The sequence below is a fragment of the Lygodium microphyllum genome, chromosome 21 (assembly GCF_053477565.2).
Source record: "Lygodium microphyllum isolate KBCC chromosome 21, Lygodium_microphyllum_v1.1.10, whole genome shotgun sequence".
Classification (NCBI taxonomy): Eukaryota; Viridiplantae; Streptophyta; class Polypodiopsida; order Schizaeales; family Lygodiaceae; genus Lygodium; species Lygodium microphyllum.
The window spans coordinates 80,440,181-80,446,180 of NC_141155.1; positions in this window are offsets into that span (position 1 = coordinate 80,440,181).

Below are 6,000 nucleotides of genomic sequence, written 5' to 3' on the forward strand. Positions count from 1 at the left end.
GGCATGGTACTCTTGTGATGTAGGCTCTTGCTTTAATAGTACCCTAAGTAATCTAAGATAATCACATGTAGCTAGGAAGGCTAGGTCTGGGCATGAAGTAAATTCATTAAGAAAGTGAGCTATGAAGTCGTATAGATCTTGCAGTGTGAAAGTGAGGGCTTCCTTAGGCTTGGTGGTGTTGATATTGTATATTCTAGGAAAGTCATATCAATTGTGGATGTCGGGATTATAATCCATTCCTACCCTTCTTAGATATGGTATGAAAGTGGGGTTATTTCTTTCAAAGGGTAGGGTGTTGCAAAATGATATCCATGTGTCAATGTTACCTTCCTAGATGCGCCTCCTCCACTTCGATTGGCACTCATAGCCCTTCACTATTTTAGGCACTTTATAGACTTTGTTCCCCCAGTAGTCTGAAGCCTCTGTTCCCCATTGGATAGGATTTCTCTCTCTCTCTCAGAGGTCCACCTATCTCCCATCCTCCTTCCGAAATCAATTGCCTCTTCCACCACCTTGGTTGATAATACCCCGCTCAATGTGGTGGGGAATTAGAAATTGAAGTTGAACGGCTTGCGATTATTCTCTCTACTCCCAGAATATGAGTTTAGTGTTATAGTTCACTGGGAAGCAGTCTTCTCTTGGCGAGATGGGCGCTATGGCATTACTGTCGGTCGAGCATTGAGTCTTCTTCACACTTGCTTTAGCATTTGTCTCCTCTTCTTTTGGAGCTCAACTTTCCTGGTAGTAGGGATGTCCACCTATTCAGATGCTCTTCAGGTCGTGGGGGAAGGAGGTTGTGGGGCTAGCTCCTCCTCTTGTTGTCCCATTTTCAGGCTTGGCCTTGTCTCTTCAACTAGCCTTTGCATCCCCTTTCTTTTGTGCTCTCGTGGTCCTGCTCCCTCGAGCCTTGTTGCACCTGTGCTTATATGTGTAGTCCGTGTCTCAGGGCCGTGCGGGCAGTTTCTAGTTTTTTCCTTAATGATTCAATCGCATCCTCCTCTTGAGATTGCGTGGCGTCTAAGAGAGTGTTGAGGAAGGCGCGTTAATGGGCTTCCAAGCTTATTTGTGCGGCATTTGCCCCTGCTTTTTGCTAACACTTTGTCGCCTTTTGCAAGGGCTAGCTAGTGCCCCAAGTCTCTCACCCTTTGCTCCTCTCCACCCATTCATCTGCTCTTCTCTTCATTTACTCCAAGCTCTCATTATGCCTTTGGGCTAATGCCCTTAGCCTCCTCTCTTGTTCCTCAATTTCTCTTTCCAAGTGTTTCTGCTCTTCTAGCTCCGAGGCTACCCTCTTTTCCAAATCGTCTATGTGCTTTTGGTGCCTTTGGCTTCTCTCTTCTTCTGCTACTGCTAGCTGCTCCACGGTATCCTGGATCTTTTCATTTTCCTTTTGCAGGTCTTTATACAACACTACTAGCTCGTCATAATGGCATTGTAGGCTCATGAGGTTTTGTGTCTCTATAGTGAGCTTTGCTAGCCACCTTTCTTCTTCTCCTCCCTTGGCCTTGAGCCCTAGGGTTTGTTAACAAGATAAAGCAAGGTTTGAAGGGTCAACAAACAAGACAAAAGGTGATGCCAAAATTTCCCTACATCAAACACCATGGCTAAACCTTCCCTCTTTGTGGTGGAGTAGTTCATTTCAGTATCTGTGAGTTGTTTGCTAACAAAGCTCATTGGATAGTCTAAATTTTGTTCACTAGGCTAGCACAACACAGCTCCCACAACAAGCTTTGAGGCATCATTGTGAATGTGGAAGGTTGTGGTCTAGTCTGGGGCTCTTAGGATTGATGCTGTGGTTAGAGCCTTCTTCAACTCTTCATATGCACGTTGGCATTCTTGGGTCCATTCAAATATCACTAGCAATTTGTATAGAGGCCTAGCAATTAATGCATAGTTCAACACAAATCGTCAAGAAGAAGAGACTACTTTTGCCACACACCAAAGAATGAGCTTCTCATTCACTTGTTGAGTTTATATTCAAGTCGTAAATCCCTCGAGCACCCATCCCCTTTTTTTACATAACCGTGCATCTTGCCAAGGTCCTCTTTCCCTATTCCCTTCTAGACGAAGAGGGGCTACCTATTGAAACCGAGATTAAGATTTGTGGGTTTTAAGGAGCATTGCACCGATTTCTTATGAATGTTTTCATTTGAACCACAAATAAGATGAATTAATTTATAAAAAGGTGGAGAAAGACATAATAATAAATTTAAATAGAGAAAAAAGTTATATGTTCAAAAATAGACTTCTTCAAAGTTCACAACAAACTATAACTCCTAGATAAACCACCACAAGTATGGTAGGAGTAAATTATGAGGAGCTGCCCCTAATAGATGGGGGAGAACCATATTTATCATAGGATTAGAATTCTAGTGCCCAATCTAGAGACCTACCCATGAGTGATTATTAAAAAGAGAAAGAAAAGAGCTGAGTACACTTACTTAGTTCTTAGACATTGAGTGATATTAGTTGGACTATTACAACAAAAGAATATCATAAATACTTGGAAGGCTACCTTACGCTTTCCTTGCTAGGACATTCGGAGCACCTTGCTAGAACCTTTGGTGCTCTCCTTCGTTCTTCTAGAGCACCTTGCTAGAATATTTGGTACTCTCCTTTGTCCCTTATGAGCACCTTGCTAGAATCTTCGGTGCTCTCCCACGTTTTTCTGAGCTTTCCTTCTCCTCCATTTTTCTCACCTGGGTAGAATGAGCTTCTCCATTCACTTTTTGACTTGGGCTTCCTTGGTCTTCTTTTGCTTCTTTTTAGCCGCATGGTCTGTGTCCATAACATGTCTGTGTAACAACCTGTAACAATAAATCTCTCCAGTAATTAGTGTGTTTCAGCTCATAGATTTGTCAAAAACATCCCCAAAAATGTGGCAAGATATCTAGATGTGGTGGCATTCCAAGTAGATAGCATTTGTCTGCATAGTAGACATGTGGGTGTACATAACATTCAACGACAGACAACATTATGTAACCAACAGCATCAACTCTGCAAAAGTGAGAGTATTCCTAGCTCAAAAAGCCTCTCCAAGCATAGTAGACATATGCCAATACATTTAGGGATCAACACCCATCCATTCAAGCATCAATTCTTACTCAATTTTCAATGACCATAATGAACAATAGTTCTATGTTATGATTAGCATTGAATTCTTTGCTACAAACAAGGATATTCAGACATCAAAACATTCACAAAACATCTCAAATAGTTATCACTCCATGTGGTAGTTGATACCTATCCAACCGAGCATCACATGTTGCATATACATCAAGTAGAGATGACAACAACCTTCCCATTGACAGTAACAATCCAACACCCTACTATAACTAGCAATAAATCTGTTTAGACTTTGAGCATTTATAGCTCATAGCATACCATAAGACATCCCCAATACATATAGCAATGACCCAAGCATTCACATGTATCAATTAAGCTTCAAGAAGCTTCAAGTGTGAGGTATGAGCTATCAAATTTCAAGACAACACCTTGCATGAATTTGTACTTTTTTAATGGTTTAAAACTTAGTATTTTTAAGGTGGAACTACTTTAGTTCTTGTTTCTTTGTTTCATTTCATACATTCTCTCTTTCTCTCTCTACATTCACCACATCTCCCCTCGTTGTTGCTCGCATACACTTTGATGCATGATTCCATGAGACTCTCTTTGCCAACTAGGGTGACAAGATCTTTGAGGTCTTCTCAAAGAAATTCAAACTTGAATGGGTACTCTTACCATTGGATCCCCCACTTCAAGTCTTGGAAGACTTTGTGACCACCATTGCCATCTGCGTATACTCTATTGAGGGATCTAACATGACTTGGGTACCTTCGAAATAGCTCACGGTATTTCAAGTAGGGAAGGACCACCAAAAAGTGGTGAATATGTGTTTGTCCGACATGAATACTTCGCACAAACTATGCATAATTCCCATGGGTAATGCACCAGGTACAACACCTTTGGAGCTCGTGAAGCATGTTTCTAAATTGATGATTTATCTCCTCACATTGGATACACCCATAAAGGAGGAGAGCAATGAAGATAGAACTCCACAATTTTTTGCTATCACATAATGGGGAGAAGAGCCGATTGAAGAGCCAATAAATATTCAAGAGAAATGTTGGATGGTGGTAGGGTTGGCTCTCATAATGCCATCCTCTTCAAAAGAGCCACAATTCGACAAACCCAGTCTCACCTCCTTGATACCCATTGAAGTAGATGTGTAGTACTTGCTTCTATCAAATGTGCCACAATACTTGGAAATGAAGAAAGAAAACTTGGTCCCTATCCTAGTCAGGGATTCAATGGAAGATTTCATTGAATATGATTATGTGGATATGCATCCAACGATGGCAAGGCTGGAAGATACGATTGCACAAGCTTAGATATAGTGAGTGCCATCATAGCAATACTGGAGCAAATTGCTTTGGTTGAAGAAGATTATATTGTGTCGAATATTGAGTTTGAAGTGCTACAACACAATCTATTTGGACCAAGGCCCCAACTTCCTACCAAGGAGTTTGTGGATCCCTCTACCTAGAGAGGTGTCTTGTTGATACATGGGGAAACAAAGATATAAGATGATCTAGAAAAGGTGTGTTTTCTAACTATCATACATTTTTACACAATGAAACTTGATCATAGGGTGCATCAAGTTTCTCCAGAGTCTACCTGTGCAATCTTAACAAAAAATGATGCATATAGCTACCCTATTTGAAGTTTGGTATTTGGGGCCACTTTTGTAGGATCTGATGTACCCTATGATCAAGTTTCGTCACGTGCATAAAGTGGCCACAAATGGCAAATTTTGAACAAGACAAATGCATGAATCCTTTTTAGTCACCAATGGATTGCAAGGGACCCAATGCACACTAGGGTCAAGTTTCATCATGTAACAATAAATCTAGATCAATTACTAATCATGTTGTTTGATTTGACCATGTCATTTAGGATATACTATATATAGATGAGTTTGCATTGAGGCAAGGAGGATCTCAACAAAGGAGTATATTGGCAACCTTGTTGCTAACTTGGTGGTCTTTCACAAGAAGTGCTCACCATAAGGAGAGAAAACAATCATAACATTTTGAAAAAGTAAGGCACACTATAGACACACTAAATTCCCACGATCCTAGGAAGGATTCTCATCCTTGCAAAGGGGGAGGGGATAAAAGTGAAAAATGGATGAAAACTCAAAATAGGAATTAAATAATAGATGAAAACTCAAAATAAGAATTGGATTTCAAAGGGAAGAATGAATGTGTAAAAATGTGTGGATTGATTGTGATGTGAGAATTCCCATTTTGTGGGATATATCCTTCATCATTAGACATTAGTCTTTCTACTCAAAATTTTTTTTTTTCAAGAGATTCCCTTTAAAGAGAACTAGTCATGGGCTGTTGTGTGGTGATAGGAACCTCAATGGCAAGATAACATTATAAAGCCAACAGACTCCCCTTCTTAGAGGAGGGGTATAGAAGATATGGATAAGCCATGGAGATACAAGCATCCAACCAACTAGAATACCACATCATCCACAATCTAGAAGAAGTGGTAACATTTGAAGAGGCAATTGGGTAGATGATAGAATGATGTAATTTTACCAAGTACCTGGAGGAGGTGGGGCAGGACATTAACCACAACAAATGTACAAAATTCTTACAAAATTTTGATGCCCAAAGGAACAACATCACATTAATCATCAAGCAAGGTGAGACTTCAAGAAGGGTGGAAGTTGCCCTTAATCCAAAAATGGTGGAGAAGGCATTGGGATTAATAGATAATCCAGAGAAGAGGCCAAAGAGGGATGCCTATGGGATGCTAGGGATGGACAAAAAGAAGGTTTACACAAACTATGGGATCAACATGGCTTACATTCCTGACCCTACTATACAAATGCAAGCAAAAATGGTCCATACCCTCTTCTCAAGCTAGAGATATAATGCTCTCATGAACAAAATAGGAGTGCCATTGCTAGAGAACCTTAGAGCAAAT